Source organism: Agelaius phoeniceus, chromosome Z (genome assembly GCF_051311805.1).
Source record: "Agelaius phoeniceus isolate bAgePho1 chromosome Z, bAgePho1.hap1, whole genome shotgun sequence".
Lineage (NCBI taxonomy): Eukaryota > Metazoa > Chordata > Aves > Passeriformes > Icteridae > Agelaius > Agelaius phoeniceus.
Window position 1 is genome coordinate 86,122,787 of NC_135303.1, and position 21,707 is coordinate 86,144,493.

Below are 21,707 nucleotides of genomic sequence, written 5' to 3' on the forward strand. Positions count from 1 at the left end.
CTGTCATCACTTCCCTTCTTGGATGTATTTTGTTTCTGATCTCTGTGACTTGGGGCCTCAGCTCTTGCCAGCTGGTTGGCACTGCTGTTGCTCAAGGAAGAAGCCAAACCAGGATAGGACTCAGAATAGTTTCACACTATTCTGTTAGTTTTTCCTAGCCATTGCTGTACTCATCCTGTCTGTTTCTGAATGAAAGATCAGGATGGTCTTTCAAATGCGAGGTGCTTTCAAGGTCCACTAAATGGTCCAATAAATAAAGAGATGCCAGGACATAGCGCTTGCAATGTTTTTTGGACAAGAGGTGGCCGATTTTTGAGATATTGAAAGTGAGAAAGTTCATAGTGTATTAGAAAACAAGAATCTCTGTGCTTTATCTCCCAGCTTCCTCAGTCCCTCTCAAGCCTCCTCTGAAAGAATAGATGTCAGGAGGGCTTCAGCCCCCTAAAAGGCTCAAGGGACCATGTGGCCAACATGGCTTTTGGGAGGTATGGGTCAGCTGCTCTGCCCTGCACAGAGGGTCTTACTCTTCCCTCTTCACTGAGCTGTACCATGAGCTGGCAGAGGTGAGAGAAGCTACAGGCCGCAAGTGCAGAGCTGTGATCAAAAGGTCAGCTAGACATTGCTTGTACTATTTGTGCCAAAGACACAAACAGAGGGAGGGTCATGTTCCACAGATGCTGAAGTGTCAGCAAAAAGATCTGCAACCCCTGTAATCAGTGCCTGTGGGTTTTCTTCCCCTTTGCTGTCAAAAGTATTCCTGTCCTGGGGGTTTCCTCTCTTCTACAAACCCACTGCAGTGCCTGATGCATGTTGAGTGTGAAGTACACAGACTCAGTTACAACAGAAATTTTACAGATTCTAGACAACTGGAAAAAATGTGACTAAAGGTTGTCTTTGGGGAGACAGACTGACACTGTTGCTGCAAAACTCCATCCCAATAACTGCAGTGTTCTAGGCAAGTATTCACCTAGGAAGAAATTCTGGCTAATTTCTCCATGTGTCTGAGCCCCAAGAAAGGTCTTGGAGCCAAAAGCGTGAGGAAAGGTTGGTCAGTACTAAAATAATAAGATTCACTTCCTCATGTGCTATGGTGGCAGCCTGTGTACTGCTGCTGAGGGCTGCTGGACACCACACTGCAGCCAGCCAGTGAGGATGCCAGTAGAACACTATTAACCTATAACAATTAATGATCTTGCCACTTGGTACAACCACTTCATGGAGATATTTTTCCTTCCTGGAAATAAATTCTAGGAGTCTTGGGATGTGGAGACTTGCCATGTATATTTATAGAAGTATTTTTCCTATTAATTGCAGAAAGCCAACTTTAGCTTTTTACCAGTAAAAATATGCTTTGACTCCCAAAAAGCCCCACGGTCCCTGTTACCTTGTAGGCTGTTGCTGTTGCACTTGGCATTTATTTGGTTTTGCAGAAAGCTTTTAGTCCTGTGCTCTGGGCTACTCAACTTGCTACTTAAAGAGAAGGGAAACATCTGAAGCTTGAATGTGTGTTGGTCCCAGGACCTAGGTCACAACACCAGTGACTATACTCAAGCTGGACTTTGTTCCAGTGATCACAACCCCTTGAACCCAGCAGCTCTGCAGTTCTCAGTGCAACTTCAGTGTCCACAAACCCAGTCTGTAGTCCATCAGTTTGTCTGTGAGATTCTTTTAGCAAACACCACTGAAAGCTTTGCTCAAACTGAGCAACATCCCTCTCCTCTCCCCTCATTTATCAAGGCAGTCATTTCATCAACCAGGGTGATCAGGTCAGCCCGACATGACTTCCCCAGTGTAAATCCATCCTGAATACTAGTGCCAGTCACCTTCTTGTCCTCAATGTTTGAGGTTTTCAGTATTATCATCTTTGCAGGGCTGGGTGGAGGCTCACCAGCCTGCAGTTCCCTGGGGTCTCCCGAGCTCACTGCTTTGTTCTTGCCATTGCCAGTTACTGCATCTACAAACAGCCCTTTTAAAACTGAAAACAGATGGCTGACATTTAACCAGAGTTGGCAAATATCCTTGGACACACTATTCAAAACATTCTCCTAAAATCACAGGATAAAAATGCTTGTAATTTATCCTAAGATGAAGTTTGGGAAAAAACAGCAAATGGTGCACATCCAGCTTCCACTTTACAATACTATTAGTTTGTTACCATTCATTACAGGAACCTTTATATTACCTGGAGTAAGGGAGGGCTGGGATTCCACTAGGCTTGTTAAAATCCAACTGATAAAGACAGATGGTCTGTAAGTGCTGCAAGAGGCAGTGTGCAACACTGTACAAGGATGTTTAAAAGACCTTCAGTGATTATCTACTGCAACTCTGCCCCACCAAGTTATTTAAGAGCTGGCCAAGGAAACATCTGGCTTCTTGGAGATAATTTAATCTTGGGGAGTTTTAAGAGGTAGGAAGCATGACATTGTTAGAGCAGTGACCAAGCATATGTAGACTACTTTTTCTGATGTCACAGACAAAATAATGGAAAGCTGATAAAGGACTAAATAGATAATTCAAGGCTAGATACACAGCTAATGTCAAACAACAGTGTTGTATGGAAAACAAGTCTGTTAACAATAGCCTGTTTCATTCTTAGATATAGTTGCCTGGTAGAGGTAACAGTGGGTAGGCACATCAGAGAACGAAATCAAGGAACAGGACAGAACAAACTCAACACTCACCACTAGAACGGCATGCACTAGACAAGTAACCCCCACTAGCACCCTTCTTAGATAGGGATTTTAGCAGGGCTCTGTAGCATCAGTATCAGCCTCAGACATGTGGAACTGTCTTCACAAGCTGGAAATAAATACAGATTTAGATAAAATGTTTTCTGGGAAAGGTTGAAAGAATGGAAAATAACAGTAGAGTTAAGGTGGTTGTGCAGAACAATTTCAGATTCTGGTCACATGAAAATATATCACCTTTTTCATACAGTCAAACTACACAGAAAGAAAACTTGGACCAAGGTCTGCAGGGTCCACCTGGAGAAAAGGGTCATTTCCAGGGACACACTGTCTCTAAAGAATGATCAACCTGCCCAACACAAATTCCAAGGACGATGCTGAGACATGATGGACTAAAGCAACCTGGATGTTAGGAATTGAATGGCCTGGGCTTTATGAAGGCTGGACACAATGAGATCATTATCCTTCCTGCTTTCACCATCATGAATGGTATATCTAGGAGAAGGGCTCCATAATGTAAATGGCAACTTTTTCAAGTACAATTGTTGCAGAAGCTCTGCTTGTGCAGGCATATCAACACAATCTAACATGTTAGATCCCATTTCTTGGCAGCATCCCCACAAGCTTCACCCCACATCTAAATGCAGCAGCAACCCCAGGTATGCCCAAAGATAACATCTCTTGTTATAAAATCCTTGTAACAGTTCTCTTGAGAGAACTCCCCTTTGCCAACAAAATTTTCAATTGTTCCATTATACCTAGGGAGAATTCCATATTGTGGCATCCCACTCTTCAGGAGAAGGGAGCACCTAAAATTCGCAAATGCTTGTGGACAAAAGAAACAGCAAAAGTCAGAGGGTCTACAAAATCTTACGAAGTTCTCTTGGTAGATTACACACTCTGCATGGAAACTGTTATGTTAGTCTCTGACATCCTATAAGCACAAGGCAGTGGGTTTAAAATAAAGGAGGGAGGTCAAAGGGAACAGAGAAAGACAGCAAGCTATATTAAAGAGGAGGAGAAAACAAGGGAAAAAGAGAGAGAGATCAGCAGTCCTGGCTCCATTGCTGATGCAGATGATGGGGTGTTCAGGGTGCTGGGGTGCACACACAGGGCTTTGTGGGAGTACCTTTCTATAGATAAATTTCCCTGCACTGGAGCTAAGTTTCTCCCTTTCTGTGTAATTTAGTTACTGTGGAAATGGGTTGGAGGCTTCAGGGTATTTGGTGGTCTCCATATCCTCCTACATTTCTGCTACTTGACCTCATTCCTACACCAGTGCTGTGTTGTGTTGTGCTAATCTCCAGGAGCCAGGATAAGGATGTTTGTCCCAGAAAAGTGCTGCTCTACCTCCATGTGGCCCCTTCTCCAGCCACATTCTGTTCATTCTCCCAGTGTGTTATTGCTAACAATCCCTGGCTGTTAGTACCAACAATCCTTGGCTGGCTCCGCAGCCACCTGGCTATCAGTGTTTGAGATTAGCCCCATTATTTTCTACACAGGTTCCCTGCAAACTCAAAGCTCAAAGTCAAGACTGGTTTCTTTATACTGAGCCTCTCCCTTGCAGAGCTTGTGTTGGATTATGTTGACTTTCTGAGGCTAGTGCAATGTATTTTGGAAAAGGGTAGTGCTGTTGAAGAGGTGTCATGAGGGTCAGGGCTGTGAGACCAGTTTGCATCAAAGAGTAATATTTTATTAGACCAAGTGATGTAAAAGAAGAAAAAAAAAACAGGGCACAAAGAAAATAAAAACTTCAGAATAAATAGCAAAAAACTGCTTTGAACTTCAGTTCAGTCAGACCAATTGTCCAAGGAGCCTGAGGGGGAAGGGTTGGTAGTGTGGAAAGTGGAAGAGAGCATTAGCAACAGGGAAGATAGTACTGCCTGAGCTTGTCAAGAAGAGATGGTTTTATTGCAACACAGAAGTAGAACAGACTCCTGAACTAGGAACAGGGAGATATTCTTAACACAAGCAGTTTTCCCCACTCACAAATATGATAGGGAAGGAGAATGCCAAAGCACCAGAACAGTGGTGTCCAGCCTGTGGTATGTGAACAGCAGCCTATTTCAGAAATCTGCAGAAAGTGACTGAGAAAAACAATCCTGCAGTAAGCTGAAATAGCCTATCTGGATTTGGACCTGCACCAGACTGTTATTTACTGGCTGGAAAACTGAAGAGGTGGTAAATCCTTGTAACAGCCTATAAGAATCCTGACACAGGCAGTAGGCAGATTTGCCCACCAGGCCTGGTCAGACCTTAACAGTGTTTAGTGCAGGGTCTTCTCTCCAGGTCTGATGTCCTGAATCACAGGATCATTTAGGTCAGAAAAGACACCTGAAAGTGAGTCCTGTGACTGATCAGCAACTTGGCAATTAGAACAGAGCACTGAGTATCACATCCAGTCATTTCTTGAACACTCCTACCACCTCCCTGGGCAGTCCATCCAAATGCTTACTACCTTTCAGCGAAGAAATTCCTCCTGATCAATATTTGGAGTGAAGGTCTTCATACCCAAGCCTCCACCACATTATTCCTTTAGCTCTCCTCTGGAAGCTTTGTCAGTACAGTATCCCATTTTCTCATTTCTATTTACTCCATGTACAGCAGAAAGAGTCTACAACACTTTGGTCCTGGTATCCCTGCTCAGTTTTCTCCCATTCCAAATGCTCTTGGGCTGAATTCTGTGTGATTTTCAGAGACACATTCCAGCTGGCACTACACCATCTGACAACAGCATCCCAAGAGCTCTTAGCCTTTGTTGTTTTGTGCTGCACACCAAATTTCCATCTTGATTATCAAAGGATTGCCAAGCCATGATGGAAAAAATGCTAACAATACTGATTAAATCCACACAGATTATGGAGCTGCAGACATGTTTGTCACAAAGCTTGTGAAACTTTGTTTACAGCTGTAATTAATTGTCCCCCTGCTATAGTAATAATAGTAATAAAACAGAATATCAACAGCTGCATCAAGAAAATCAACAATACCTGTGCACTGCTTGGTCTAAATTTCAATTTAGTTCAAAGGACCCTCTATCTTACTGAGAAAAAACAAGAACAGGGAGATCTTGCAGCTCCTCAACAGTAGGATCTGTTGTAGCTCCTGCCCATCTATGCAGTAAGTGTCAAGGATGCAGACTGGCTAAATCTGTCTACTTCATGCAGAGAAGGCAGAAACATGAAAAACACAAATTAATTTTTAGATACTGTTTAGGGTGAAATCAGATTTCATGCCCTTTCTACTTTCATGGAGAATATGGGCTTAAAGGACAGAGGATGAGCAGTAAAGGATATCAGACCACAGCAAAGGTCAAGGACCATGGGACATCATCACTGGTGGCACCAGGGGCTGAACAATATGAACATAATCTTCACCAGCCCTGCCTGCTCTGCACCGAGCAGAGACCAGCTTCCACACAGGGTAAGTAAGCCTGGCTTTAGTATGTCAGGCCTTGCAATGATGCCCAAAAGGTAAGGACCACTGCATTTTCAGCAACCAGATGTGCTGTACACAATGGAAAAAATACACAGCAAGAAAAAGCCTAAATGGAAGAAACGTTTTTGTTTCTGGTTTGGTTTTGTTTTTCCCCTCCTGACTCAACCCAAAACTCATCTCAGGAGTCAAGTTTTATTGACTATCCTTTCTTGCCATCTGTCCTGTCATCGTTTAGACTGCCAGAAGCTGCACCAAATTCTCTAAAACAATCCTGCTCTGCCATCCCCTCCCTATTCTCCATTAATCCCCACCATACTTTACTTGACTTTCTCCTCCTGTAATGCGGCTATCTTTTGTCCTGGAGTTCTCCATGTCAACAGGGTGCCTCCTTTGTGTCCATCCTCTCAAAAGAAGATGTTTACATTAATGTAAGTGCAGAACTGGTTCCAAAATGCCCTGTTCCTAAGCCACCCGGGTCCCCCACCGGGTCCCGTCATGGTATCCCTCAGAGGGGCTTCTCAGGGCGTCCCTCACACGGTGTCCCTCACAGGGTCCCTCACGCAGTCCCTGAGACAGTTCCTCAGCGGAATCCTCGCATGGGCTCTCATGGGGTCTCTCGAGGGGTTCCTCAGGAACTCGTGGGTTAATTCCCGGGGCTCCTCCCGAGGGCCCCTCTGGGTGTCCATTACTGGGGGTCTCTCAAGGGAACCCTCAGGCGCCCCCGGGGAGGGGCGCCGATGCCCCGCCCCTTCCTCCCACCCGGCGCGCGCCGAGGGAGGGGCGGGACCCTGTCACGTGAAGGCGAAAGGAAGGGGCGGGCTTTCCCCCCGCGCGCGCTGCTCACGTGGTTACCGGGAGGGGGCGGGAGGCAGAGGCGGAAGGAAGGCGCCGGTGGATGGGCGCGCGCGGGCAGTGCGTGAGGGGCGCGAGGGGCGCGGGGCGGGGCGGGGCGGGGCGGGGCGGGGCGGGGCTGCGCGCGAGCGCGTTGCGTTGCGTGGCGTCACGTCACGTCACGTGGGGAGAGAAAACGACCCCGCGCGCGCGTGGAGGAGGAGGAGGAAGGGGGAGGTCACGTGACGGTCGCGGGCGCCGCCGCCGCCGCTTTGTGAGCGCACCGGGCAGGTACCGCGCGCGCGGGGGGCGCGCGGGGTCCCCCTCACCCGCCCCCGTCCCGGCCAACGGTCCCCGCGCGCGGCCGCTACCCCGCCTCAGCCGCCCCCGAGGCCCCGCGGGCCCGGCCCCGCTTTGTCCGCCCGGCGGTCCCTCGGTCCGCGGGTCCGTCGGTGTCCGCCCGGGCCGCCCAGCCCCGGCCCGCCCGCCAACGGGTTGGACGGGGGGACGCGGCTTTGCCCTACTTTCCGTGGCGGCCGCCCCGGGGAAGCTTCGCTCTGGCCTAGATCGCCGTCCCCCCCGCCCCCTCCGCCCCCCTCCTCTCCCTCTCAGCAGGGCCGCGGGTGAGGGCAGCGCCCACCTGGTTGGGGAGGGGGTGCCCGCTTGGCCCGGGAGAGGTGGGTTCTGTCTGTACCCCCTGACATCCGCGGGAGGGGGTCCTGCACCACATCCGCCTTCGAGGAGGGGTTCTCATCTCATCTTGGAGGTGCTGGTCTCCTGCAGCAAGGGTTTCCCCCTGGCGGGTTGGTGCCTCTGGCTCTTGGGCATGTGAGGAGAGCGGGATCAGCTGGAGGAATGGGGCTGGCGGCAGGAGTCAGGCCAGAGGGGAGGTGGCAGCTCGAGAAGTGAACAAGTGGATGATGAAGTATCGATCTCTGACTTTTGCAGGGCTTTACTTCCATGTTGTCTTGCTCATCCCCTTTCCGGGTATTCCCTCGCTGGTGGTGGGGGTCACACCTAGAGGCAATAACATCTCAGCAGCTACAATGGGTTACTTGAGGACATGACAATGAATGAACCGTTCCCTCTATGAACCTTCTCCAATTTAGTCCTTCCTTGCCATCGGCTGTGTTTGGTTGCTTGGAACTGGGTGCCACGGCAGGGCTGACTTACGTTTCCTTTAAAAACAACAGAAGGCTCTTCTGTGTTTTCTCCTGTTGCTGAAGAAAATTGCAGCAGGGAAGTGAGCTGGTAGGCATTCCTGTGCAAGAAGCTAGATGTAGAAAGGACCTGGTGCATGTTTGAGTCTAATGACAAGGGTCTGAACTCTCTGATGTGGAATAGGTTTAAAAGCTTGTGCTGGAATGTCTGCAGTGCTGTTGGGTGCCACCTGGGAGCAGGGTGGACTGGTTTGAAGCTTCTCTCTTGTGAGTGTGCTAGCACCAGTAGTGTGGATGTGCAGAGCACCCCTGGTTGTGTTCAGAGGAGCAGGATGTTTCGTGGAACAGAAACTCGGGGTTTGCTATAGAGCTGTGTGAAGGAAAGCTGTGGAAGGGGAATGGAGGGGCTGTCCTGGCCTGAGAGCAGCTGGTTTTTTCCAAGTAGAGAAATTGGAGCTGGATGTGAGGGAAGGGAAGGGAGGGGGAGCAGTGCTTGCCATTGAAACAGAGCCCTTCACAAAAAATGGCAGCAACTCAGCCTCCTGGCTTTTGCTTCTTTAATATTTACCGGGCCGTTTTAGCAATTCCCTTGGTTGTATCACATTCTCCAATGGAATCTGGATTTGGATTCCTACCTGGCTGACTCAGTATTTATACCTGGACCCAATCTCTCTGCAGTGGTTTGACCTAACTTGTTTAAAGGATTTATTTTTAACCTTACACTAGTTAAAGTTGAAAGAAAGCAAGGCTAAATCACTTTGCAGAATTAATGATGTTTTGTGACTCCTGAAAATGAGCTGGCTTCTGTTTTTATGACCTCAATAATCTTGGTAATCTTGGAGGTGGGCAGTAGTGGGAATTGGACAAGCTCTGTTCTACTTTGTTCAATTTGTAGTTTTATCAGTGTGTTGATTTTGAGAACTGTCTATAGTAAAAAAAACATGGTGTTTCTGAACTTCTGAACTTCTGTTTCAGTTGTTTTGGCCCATCCTCTGTAAAGCTCCTGGTGCCATGACTTACAGAAGGGTTTGATCGTTTGAGGGGACATGGAAGCTACAGACTCACCACTAAAATCTAAGGAGGCTAGGGGGAAAACCAACAAAATAGTCTTGTGTGTTACCAGAAGCTGTTATTTTTAAACTATTTTTTTTTTGTTTGGCTCTTCCATTTCGTTGAAGCTGCAATTCTAGAATCTAGAAGTAGATTGTTGATGCTTTATATTTCTTCTATGAACTTTTATTTTAGGTGATTATTTCCTTGTAAAATGCCGGTTTTGGTACACTTTATGTTTGTTGCTGGTGTTGTCCTATTGATATTTGTCATAGCAGAGTAACATGCTGGTGAGCAGTGCTTAAAAGATGTATGTGTCATGTACTGTTAATGCTCTATTAATAATCATCACTGAGACTCTTCCTATTAGTAGTAATGCTTACATGCTGTTTCAGTCACATTTAGTACTGGTACTTAGAATAGGTGCTTCATGAGAGACTAGGAGTAAAATTTCAGACCCATTATGAATCTTTTTATTTATCTTTGTTTCTTATTTGGTTGAAGCACAGGGGCAGGACTCTGGACGCCTGGGTTCAGTGCTTTGCAACAGCCTGTGTGAGCTTGCTGAAGGAGAAGCCAAGTGGCTTGTCCCCTTTGTAAAATACAGATTAGAGAAACTGTGTTGTGTTTGTAGACTTCAGAATAATGGAATGGAAGTTGGTTGAGGAAATACAATTGATGTGCACTGCAATGTTATTCTGCTAGAGCTTTTGGTGAATTTTAGGTTTATTTCTCAAACAGTCTGTTTACTTGTAGCCCACTGGGTCCTCTGTGCTTTTCAGAGAAGACCTAGTTTGGACTTGCACTGTTTTTCATATAACTTCCCTAAACAGGTTACATTCATTAAAGTGAGAGCTGGGATGAAAGGTTGTGAAATGCTTCCTTTGCAATTACTTCAGGTTTATATTTTACAAAAACTGTACAAAGGGTTTGTCTGTTTTGCTCTAACATGAAAGTCCACACTCTTTGATTTTGGCCATCTGCACTGGGAGTCTGTTGGAACTCCCCATCCGCCTGGGGCTCCTGCAAGGCTGTTCCTTCCACAGGTGTGGTACCCTCAGCCTTTCTCTCCCCATTACTTCTCAATGCTTCAAGGAGTAAACAGCGACTAAAGACAGGCAGTTTAAAGGTGGTATTGTCTGATGCCTAAGATCTCATGGCTTGCTCAGCCTGCTTTTACTATATCATAAATATTTTTCTCAGCATATTGTTTTACTTATGTTCTCTTTAGATTGTAAAACCTTTAAAATAGGTTATGTGAACAACTTAGTGCATCTCCCTTGGATGGAGTTGTTTCTATTCTCAGTACTATTGAAATTCTATTTCTTTTTGTCCAGCTTTCTTTGTGGAACCTGCACAATATTGTAGCTTCTTTTGAAGGTAAAATTGTCAAGCTTTTTTTCCCTTTCTCTCCCCAGGCTTCTTAAATCAGTCTTCCAACAGGTGAACTTGGAGGGCACCTTAACCTGGCTGAGTGTAGCATTTTGCATTAAAAACAATGAAATGTTTCCCATGTTCAGAGAGCTTTGATCTTTCTTGAGACTTAAGATTTGCCTGAAGTAATACTCCGATCGTGAACTCTATGGTTTTGTTTTTCTGCTATATCATACAGGAAATACAGTTTATTGCTGTAGAAATGCAGGTTCAATGGAATCGGTCTTGCAGAATCATTCAGTACGTGAATCTACAATTAATTGAAGAAAGCACAAATACTTTGTTAACCTGTAGATTTGAATCATCAGGTTGTACTTTTTAAACTGTTTCAGTGTCGGGGGAAGAATGCTTACCTCAGTCTTTTAGGCCACTCTGCGGTTGAAGGTGTAGGATTTGAATTCACTGGTTATGACCATGTTCCTAAACATTTTTAATGGTTAGCTATAGAGAGAGGAAGTCTTTGTGCAGTTTTATTGCATCTGGCATTGGTTTAATCTAGAACATTTCATTGTGTTTCTTACTACTAAAATAGTGTTTCTGGAAGTAGGGTGATACTTTAGAGACCATATTGAGATTGCTTTTGAGGAAGGAAAACACAGTATTTGTTTCTACTCCATTTGTATTGTTTAGTGGTTTGAGGGTGATGGATATATAGTAATATGGAACGAAGCATATGGCTTTAGAAACATTTTTGCTTCCTGTTTTTAAATGTTAACTGGATCATGGCTATTTTGTCCTTAGTGCTTGGCTTTGTACTGTTTCATTATCTGTGTTTGTCCAATTTGAAAGCTGTTGCTGATTTATTTTTTTTCTCTGCTCTTCTTTGATTTTCAAAATCTTATGTTGTCTTACACACAGTTTCAGCAACAGGAATCTGAAAGGAATCCTGGTGCCAAACCTTGCACTGCTGTTGGGCTGTACATAGTATATTGTATTCAAGAAACTCTGGTCCATGCATTTGATGAGTTGTGCCCCAAGGGATGGATGTCTGCTTTTATTTCAGCTTTGTCACACATTCTGGAGATCACTGACTTGTGATCCGTTTTTGAGACTGACACAAGGGAGACCTAAGTTAGTGATGTTAACTTCGGGTGACTAAGTGTGTTGAGGGTGAAGAGTACTGCACTTCCCGGTCTTGTGCTTCACTTTCTTTTATTAGCCACTGAATGAATTTCTGAATGTTTTGAACATGGCTTAAGTGCCAAGGGATAGCTGTCGGAAACTTTTTTAGAGAAAGATTGGAATAGACTTACGAGGTTGGTGAAGTTAAGTTAATGAGTACATACAAGTGGTTTTTTTTCCTTAGCATTTAAGTAAACACTTTCTGATACATGCCTTCCACCTGTTGAGTTTCTTTGCTGTTTATTCATGTCCAGATTAGCAGCAATGCCCAGGAACTCTTCTTTGCATTTTAGAAAAAGATACTTATTATCTTTTTTTAATAGTTCTCTGTTATGACTGCTAGTATAAAACTCATTTCAACTTCATACCTGTACTCCAGTTTTTTTTGTTTACCATTTTATTTGTTGATGCAGTAGCGTATGTTTCTGGATTTTATCCCAATAGCTTTTAACCTACCTGATTTAATTGAAGATCCTCTTGATTTTCTCTATATTACCGTAGGAGCAGAAATGCTAGAGCTTGAAAATTGTCTCTAATGGATCTTGTGGGGTGTTTTTGATAACAACTTTTCTGTTAAAGGACTTTCTTGCCTTTTTCCTTCACTTCATCATGGCCTGGCTTAGGCTGACAGGGAATTCTGGGGGTGTTCTAGTCTCCCCTTGCTCAAGCAGCACCATCTACAGCAGGTTGCCCAGGGCTTTGTCTGAATGTGTTTTGAATATCTCCAATGGAGACTCTGCCACCTCACTGGGCAACCTGTGCTGTGCCAGTGTTTGGTTGCCCTCAAGGCACAAAAGTGTTCCCTGTTGTTCACAGGGAGCATCCTGTGTTCCAGACCTTTTGCTCTGGTCCTGTCCCTGGGCATTGCTGCAAGTAACCTGCAGGTTCTTAGACATATTGGTGAGGCACCACATTTCCTTCAGGTACTTAGACATATTGGTGAGGCACCACATCCCTCCCAGGCTTTTTTCTCTGGGTTCAGCCACTTGGCGTAGTTAGAGCTGTAGTCCTTCAGGAAAACTCAATTTATATGTCCTTACTGGCCTTTGAGAAAGAGGTGGATTAAGCATTGAATTTAGTATGGGTGGTGTGGTATTCACAGTAATTAATGATTCTTGGTTGGTTGAGAAATGGGTGGGTTTAGAGAGAGTACTGTGAAAATGCAGTAAGACGCATATTTCAAATTTGAATAATTTCTGTGCTTGCAAATGAGGACTAATTGACTGTCCTAGTTCTAGCTGAATTGAAAACAATAATTCAGCAGTCTGTGAGGGAAGAAATAGGTTGAACAGTGTTTGTTTTATCACTGTCTGACAGTGATAAAATTGCCCAGGTCCTTTGTATGTTCTGTCTAGGAATTGCACAGATTGCAAATGATGACTTGAAGTGCAACACATTGTTTAGGAGAGGTTACACTGAGTTCTTACTGCATATTGAACTCCATTTTGTGATGTTATGTACATCAAAAGTATTTTTAAAAGTACTTTTTAATGAGACTGAAGCCCACACTTGGCAGAACTATGGGAGTCCTAAATTACAAGCTAACTGGACCAACCTAGTTTTTGTACTCTCACAAGTCCAGACACTTTTCCCAAAAACTGCAAGACCTCCACAACTGTAGAGAAAGGTTGAAATAAAGTTAGATGGTTAAAATTACTTGCATAGTTAGGGTTATTGAAGCTGGGAAATGCTGGGATGACAGTCATCCAAAATGAAACATCACTGAGGTGTAGTTTCTGCTAGGAAACCTGCCTCAAATATTTGGATGACTTTGCTCCCTTGCTGATTCTGTGGATTACTGGGGAGTGCTTTTGAGAACTTTCGCCATGAGAGAGAGCAAAGCAAGAATGTGTATAACTTATATTGTCCTCAATAAACTAATCCATTAAAATGGCAAATCAAGAGAAAATGTTCAAGTGTTTCATTAGTTATGAAATGACTCACCCACTATAAAATATGATAAAACATAATGCAAGAAACTGCAAAACCATCCAATTTCAGTTAATTTTGCTACTTAAGTAAAAATTGAACACAAAAACATACTGACTGAGGCATCTTGCCTTTCAGGCAAAAGCAAGGTGATGTTGAACATTTGAGCCACACTGTGGTAACTAAAGGCCCTTCTACCCAGCAAAAAAAACAGGTAGCTGTTTGAAACTGGAGCTGAATATAGGGGAAAAGAAATGAAAAAGTTGAGCAAGTGGAGTCAGCATAATTTTTCTTCTTGGGACTTCGTTTAGGAGTGGTAAGGGGCCGGGAACTGCTTTTATGGTCGTAGGTCCCCTTTATTGACAGACCTTGATTGAAAAGCTGATATATAACTCTTTCTCCTTTTCCAGTTGCTCCACAGTACTGGAGAAAAGTTAGGATTAGTTGTTAATGTGGACTTTTTACGATCCTTTCTTTGACTTAACAGACAGGTTCTAATGCAGTGTGTAAAGGGAGAAGGACAGAGTGAGTTGCTTGTGGAGGAGCAGGAGGAGGATGTGGCTTGGGGCTAGTTACAAGACAGGTTTGCGGTGGGGGAAAAAGGGGGAAGAGTTTGGTATTCTTGATCTTGATATGATGCGTTGCTACTTTGATTTGTTTGTTCAAATTATTTGGAGCCTGGTTCATATAAGCAGAATAAGTAATGCTGGGGAACCTTAGGTGTGTCTTAACAAACAAACAAAATTCCTGCTTTGATGAACTACACTGAAAGTGAGTAATGAAAGAATACCAGGAATGATTAGCCATGGTGGAGTACTTGGGGGAGAGAAAGGGGTCTCTGTTCTCAACATCCCATTTGGCTGTTAAATCTGCCTGGTGAATTCTTTGACACTGTGTTTCAGTCCTTTGAAACGGTGTTGCTCTGTTAGTGTGTAGTGGCTGTGTCTCTGGTAATGCCGACTGCAAAGCTGTGAGGTTGTTTTGCATCTTACTTTTGGTAATCCTACAAATGTGTTTTTGTTCTGCATTTATGGCTATGTGTAGTGTAGCATTGACAAGTTGCTGTATCCCCCAGAAGCTTATATATGAACAGATATGCTGGAAAGACTGTGAAAATTTTTTTAAGGTAATTCTTTCTTTTCTAAAACAGAAATGTTGAAGGGGATAAGCTATCTCTTCTGGCACTCAATAATTCTGAGGAAAGTTAATTTTCCCGGTAGATTCACTTAGTCATTCTGTTGAATAAAATACGAACATTACCACCTCTTACATTTCCTGAAAAATCTCAGCTATATGCTTCTCAAATTCCCTACTGGGTGAAGTAACGTCATGTAAACATAGGTCAAACACTTTGCTAAACTTTGCTAAAATGTATATATGAACTTTATTTTGTTATAGTTAAAACCTAAAAGCATTAATCTGGAAACATGGCAAAGCCTGAAAATGGAGCTTCGCACTAGGCTGGTTTTATCTCAATGCATGTTTGGGCATTATAACTCTATTGTATTTTATACTGGTATGGTGTTTATGGCTGGAAAGGTGTGGGGCTCTGCTTTCCTGAAATCTCAAAGACCAGCTGGGAGGAAGTGATATGTTTAGTTCTTTCAGGACTAGGTATATATTGACCTCCTAAGGATTAAGTTTCGGGGATGTATCAAAGCTTGTTGAAATATTGACCTATAATATGTATTCTTCATCTCTCTTTTTCAAAACTTATAGATACACATACACACACACACACACACACATATATATATATATATATATATATATATTCAAAATCACCCAGATTTCTAATTTAAAGAAAAAGTGGAAATATCCCCTCTGTTTATCTTAAAAAAATTAAAATATTAGGATCTCTATTAAGCTTTAGATGAGTTTAAAAGAAAAAAGCTCCTCAAAAGCTCCTTGTGAAGAAGATGATGGGAAAGTTTCCCAGTTGTGCTAAATTCAAATCACAGCTCCAGGAGACTTAATGTTAATTAAAACACTATCGTATGTGTCTGGAACTTACACTTTCAATTCTTTTACACAATTGGATAGCTTGCTAAAGCTCTAGAAGAGTACAGCTGAAGAAATACTTGTTTGTAGTGTAGTTTGACATCAGTGTACTTCTAAAGGTTCAACAACTTGCATTTCAGTCATGGTATAATGTTTGCTGACAAGTGAGTTCCAGATAAACGTTTATTTAAATTTAGTTGCTTCTGAAGTAAAACTACAGCATTTAGTATGTTCACATTAGTGTGTAAGGTTGATTTTTTTTTTTTTTTGATTCACCAGGTTTTGTCCTAGTTTTTCTTCTCACTTAATGTCGTTACATTCCTTGGTCTCTGTTTTATTCCTCATTTGATTTTGGTAGGAACTGATAAATCAGTCAAACAAAGGTTTGTGTTCTCAAATGTACTTGCATATTAGAATATATATGAAAGTCTAACATAATCTCAGATATGGAAGGCTTTACTCTTGGTGCTGTGTGTGCTAGGAATTTTCTGGGTTTTATTTGTTCTGTATACAAGAGTTGAGATTTTAGAATGGTTTTCAGGGAAGTTATGTCTCTGGCTCTTAGTGTGAGATGATTCATTTAAACATAGTTTTTCCTTCCCTTTCTTCTTTTTTTTGGCAAAATAAAATCTAAAAGGAGTGCAAAATGTTTTACTTGGAAGTATTTACAACTCTTCAAATGGACTTGCATGAATAAGTGGAAGTAAAAATTCTACTCTTTTAAGTTGCTGTTTTCAGCAGTTGTATGTGTACTCCATAATGTTTAAATGCAGTGTATTGAGAGTTGTTTTATCCTATTCTATCAGTCTCTTGCATTTGATCCTGTGCAGAAATTCCTATGATGTAGTTGCGAGCTCACAGTATCTTCCAACAAATCTCAAAAATTCAGACTTCAGGGCAGTGTTCTCTTGAATATCAAAACTAAGGTCATTCTAACACCTTTTTCCTGAGAGTTTTAGAGCATAGCAACAGGGTTGGTAAGTATAGGTTTTCTAACATTAGACATCAAAAACTGAAGGAACCAAAAGGATGATACCTACTTAGATGAGGCTTGTATACTTTCAAAAAAAACTACCTTAAAGCCCCACAGAACAGCAAATGTCAGTGTTCTGAAGGTGAGACAGTGAGGGGGTTTTTAGTAATTTACTTTCTGCTGATTGCAGTTTTGGGTGACTGCTATCTCTTGTACTTTTTTCTCTGATTAGAGGAGGTATGTTACATTCTTCCTTTTAAATGTTTATTTTTACTTTGTTCTACTGATTCAGGTTCTTACTAGTTTTCAAAAAGCCATGTTTTGGACAGTGTACTCATTGAACTTGAAAAATAGTCTTGTGTTAAATTGAGAACACATTTAAGGCATCATACTGTTCTGCATTTTAAACTTGTCTGCTATTGGTTTCTGAATTTATTTACAGTGTCATCTTGGCTTTTTCAGCAAGTGTGCTTAACAGCCCCCTGCTGTGCTAGAATTTTTTAACAAGGCTCTGTAAATGACTGAAAATTATTACTCTGTTTAAAAAGCTGTTACTTAAGTTTGTAATGCAATTTTTAGAACTTGTAATATTTTATCTTGATTATTCCTTGCTCATCCTTTGCTTGATTTCTGTGTACATACAGCTTTCTGGTTTCCTTGGAGAAAACTGATGTTTACAACACATCTTCTGAAATGGTTTTAAATATTGTCATTGTCAAACCATTTGTTTAGTGAAGTTTTTAAAGGGGCAGTATGCTCTCTTTAGCTGGTACCTGTAATATTTCAATGTTGTTGCTAGAGTTGAACACTGCAGTTAGCACAATGTGTATTCCAGGTGCAGAGTCAGAATTCACATGTGATGGTGAGGTGTACAGTTAGAATAAATAAGCTGTTTCAGGAGCTGTGTATAGAGTACAACTCCATTTTGTTTCAAAAGTGAGCAATTTCATCCTGTAGGAAAGTGCTTGGTCTTTCAGACTTTCAGTGGTAAAATGAACAGGTCACTATCATCTTCTTGGGATGTTTTTGAAAACACATTTTCTACATAGGCATTTTAATATTGCCTTGCACAGTAGATAAACTTGGCATACCTGTGTGGAATCAGGGACTGTGATTCATTCCTATGCTGTACTCAACTAACTTGGAGTACAAAAATAAGGGAGTGTAAACTTGATGAAGATAAGGGAATACATTAATATGAAAAGGAATTTTTTAATGGCTTAACAATAGGAAGGGAGTTTCGAAGAAAAGGTTTATATGCTTGTTCAGATTTTGTGAACTTAAAAAGACAATATTACTCGTGCCCTTGTGTGAATTTATTGTGAGCTGGTTTGCCTTGGAAAGAAGTGGTGGAAGAGAATGACAACTTCCTACTGGAGACAGCAAACACAATAACATTTAAGTCAGACCAGATTAGCAGAAGAAGGTACAGATGGAGCTGGAACAGTGGTCATGGGTCTTAGAAAAAGCATACAGGTCGTTCTCCACCCCATTTATGTTTAGAGAGAAAGTAAATACTGGATTAAATGCAGTAAAACTGTAGGCAATTTGGTGCTTTATGTGAGCACCTTGTCTCTTTGGTATCTTCCTCAGAAAATTTAAGCAACTAAGAAGTGAGAGATGAATTTAATTTTGATTTAATTTCAAGGATGAGAACAGCCTAGATGACTGTGTTCCTGCTGTTAGGTTGAATTCTGCATAGAGGCCTTTTTATTTGCCTGCTCCTTTCTAGCAGGTTTTAGGTTGTAAAGATAATTAATCCTTCATCTCTTTCAAAAGTTTGGTATCATTTTTGTGCAGATGAGATAGACCTGACCTCACATGAGTTCTAGACTGATGAAATAGCTGAATTTACATATGACACCATGTTGAGAAGCTGTGGTTGTGAGGAAAATAGTACTCAAAATCAGGTGGGAAAGCTTGGGGTAAATGCAAAGTTCCTGAGTGAAGCAAGTTAACGTGAGGATTCGTATCAGAGGAAACTTGTCAAACCTGCTTGTTTAAAGCTAGATAAAATGGTAACAACGATTGTGACTGTAAGAAAGAGCAATCCAGAGGTGGCAGGGAAATGGAAGTGATCTTTGATGGCTTTCAGTTCTTTGTGCTGTTTTAGTTGTTTCTTGTTTTTGAGCACCAGACAGTAAGTTTGTAAAAGGATTTCACTCACTTCTTACAGTGTTTTTTAACTTTGAAAAGCTAAACAGAGCCAAATGGCTGATAGTTTTCATTAATATGTGATGTACAGTGATTGTGAAGAAATGAAAGGTTAACACTGCCTTACAAACTATTATTTCTTTTCCTCCTTCTGACACTTTAAATTCAGAGACAATGTATGTCACTGCAAAAATAAAAAAACAACTGAAAAAAAGAGCTTATTTTGTTTTGCTGGATATTCCTGCCTAAGATTAGTCTTGAGAAGTATAATCTGGGACAAAAAATACAGGAATATGTTCTGGAATATTTTGCTTTATTTAAAAGTGGTTTTCTGAAAGACTCCTAGCTTTCTTTTGTCTTCTGAGTATAAGAACGTATCACAAGGAGTGGTTTGTGCTGGTGGTCTTCCCTTGGTGTCTAGTTTGGGGTTTGGGAAGGTGCAGGAAGGATACTGAGCTGTCTGGTGTTGCTACCAAAACTGAAGCTAAAATCCGAAATCTGCTACCACACTTTGTAGATACAGCATTACTTATTACAGAGTGTATTTCCTTCTATATCACTTGTGGCTTGTAATTTCAGCATTGCTTTTTTTTGTATGTGTTGTAATGTGATCTGATGAGTGGCATAAGTCTGAATTAATCCTGCCCTCCAAAACTTTTCTGTGGTGGCACTTTCTACTTTGTCCCTCACTGTCAATTCTAGTGTGAATTAAATAGGGGCCTTTTTTTGATGCAGTTGAGTGTGTTTCTGCAAATGTGAGAATGTCTCTGCTCTTGCTCTGCTATTTTTAGTCCTCTTGCTTGTATCTGTTTCTATTCAAAGAATTCCTTTGGAAGCTGTTCCAGGAGAGAGTGGTTTGGTGACGCTGGGGGAGGCAGGGAAAGTGCAGGCAAGGAGTGTGCTTGTGCTCTGGCAGCGAGATGTCCGATGTGCAGCACTGCTTCCTGTGTGACACCTTGTTTCTGAGCAAACTGTTCCCGGAGAATTCCCCCTGCTGAGTATTGTCCTGCCAGCTGTTACATGGTTCTTGGTGTCATTTGGAGTGCCTGGGTTTCTACTTGAATCTTTTTACTCAGTTTGTTTTTCTGTGGAAACAGCAATTCATTTTAGAGGCTGATCAGGTATGGGCTGTTAGAGCAGGTAACTGAAGTATGCATTTCTAGCATTTAATAGCCGGAGCCAGCTGTTCCCAGTACTTGTTCTTCCTTGCTCTTTTTTTTTTTCCTTGTTTAATTTTCTGAAACAGCTTATTCTGGAAAAGTTTGCACTTGTTATTTAACAGCCTTTTTTTTTTTTTGTGGTTGCATGCATTACTCATCTTGTGAGTTCAAGGTAGCTGTTGATTATAATGGTAGTGGTAAGTGGGGGTGATCCAGTGAAATGTTTTTTTTGGTTTTAAGTGTTGTATCTTACAGTTGGTAGTATTGACAAACTGGTGGAAGCCTGAATGGTGTGTTTCCTCACAGCCCAAACTTTAACTGTTCTGGAAGTGTCCTGCTGACGTTGTCACAAGAAGGGCAGGAACAAGTGGTTTTGAGACAAATCAGTCACAGTTAGTGCAGGAAGGTCATCAACCCTGAGCAGTTTCAATGGTGTACTTCAATCTTATCTGAGATGCTTTGGCCACTTAGGTTTTTTTTTTTTGTGTGTTGTAGTATTGATGGCTTAACAAGAGTGTGGCCTGAGTTCTTATGTACTTTCATGTATTCTTTGAAGAGAACATCTATAACTTGTGTAGTTGGTACTCTGCAGCTGTTTTTTCACCTACATATATATGTGTGTGCCTTGCCACCTGGGCTTTTTGCTGACCCCAGAGTTCATCTCAGGCTGAAAATCTTTGCAACTTATTGCAGTCTGAAGAGGCTTTGCTTTGTGATTCTTTTAGTGGAGAGAGCCATTCAAAAAACTTCCAAGTCACCCAGCTCTGTTTTCCTCAATGGTTTTGTCTGGATTTCCTCCTTTCCTCCTCAGAGGGGATGCTGTGAGTTTTAATGAGCTGGCAGAGTGAAAAAAAACCTTGTCAGGGTGGAGCTTTTGAGGGAATAGGTGGATGTTTAATTGTGTTATTCCTCTAAAAGTGAAATCCATAGATGACTGGCAAAAGTACTGAATATTCAGTTATGCATATAAAATAATTAAAGATTGTTATGGGTGAATAAGTTGCATTGGACTGGTTTGAATCTATTTTAATGTCTGAAGCTGAATGTAAACATACAGTTCTGTAGCTGGGGAAAAAGACTGTATTTTGGGTTAACATAAGCTGTGTCAGTATGGCTGTTCTGATGTTGATTATACCCTCCTGTTCTTTGGATAAAAGCACCTCCAAATCTTAAAGATACTCTTTGCTGCAAGTTACTAACTGGATGCTAACAGGTATCTGAGAGGTTGAACATGAAGTGTTCCTCAGTAAACGTGATAGAAGCCTCTTCCAAGATAATTATATATTCAAATGTACACTTTTCTTCAAAACTCTCCTGAGAGATTGGGGTTTTTTTTTTCTGTTTTTAAAATACCTATAGATAATTGTTTCTATTTTTTTGATTGCACGCATGGGCTTGACCAGGATCAAGTAGTGCTCTACTGGATCCCAGAAAAACAAAATACATTTCTACCTGTGTGTAATGGTGCCTGTCTACTAAAAGCAATTTCCCCCTTTCCCCATGAACTTGATCCCTGTCCCTCCTGTCAGATTCAGCAGTTGTATAGCCACATAGTTTTCCACTGGATAAGCTTGTTGAACTGACTGATTGTTTTGTTTTAGAGGCTTTAGTTTGCTCCTGGGTGAGCCTACTGAACCGACTCCCTCTGCAGCTGCAGGATCATTAGCCCAATTGAAGGAAAGGAACAATATTTTGTGGTTAAAGAGTGGGGGAGCAGGCATGCCATTTCTGGTGATTGCTCACAGTTGTGTGGTATTAGATGTGAGCT

General features: G+C 42.1%; 1 protein-coding gene and 1 long non-coding RNA gene across 11 annotated transcripts in view; one reads left to right on the forward strand and one right to left on the reverse strand.

The window, feature by feature from the left end:
• Positions 1–2,687: 2,687 nt before the first annotated feature.
• On the reverse strand, positions 2,688–7,020 carry LOC143692286 (uncharacterized). Its single transcript, XR_013180164.1, has 3 exons — positions 6,978–7,020; positions 3,446–3,512; positions 2,688–2,799 (listed from the first exon to the last, which is right to left on the reverse strand). It is a non-coding gene; the product is annotated as an uncharacterized LOC143692286 (long non-coding RNA).
• The window catches only part of LOC129133239 (ubiquitin-associated protein 2), a 284,552-nt gene continuing 269,773 nt past the window's right edge, over positions 6,929–21,707 (forward strand). For 5 of the 10 annotated variants that reach the window (XM_077172310.1, XM_077172314.1, XM_077172315.1 and 2 more), the window contains exon 1: positions 7,109–7,247. The gene's annotated coding sequence lies outside the window, so the exon portion shown is untranslated. Of the gene's footprint in view, positions 7,038–7,108; positions 7,248–8,186; positions 8,208–21,707 lie in introns of those variants that run through there. The other 5 variants (XM_077172311.1, XM_077172319.1, XM_077172320.1 and 2 more) reach the window with 5 other exon arrangements.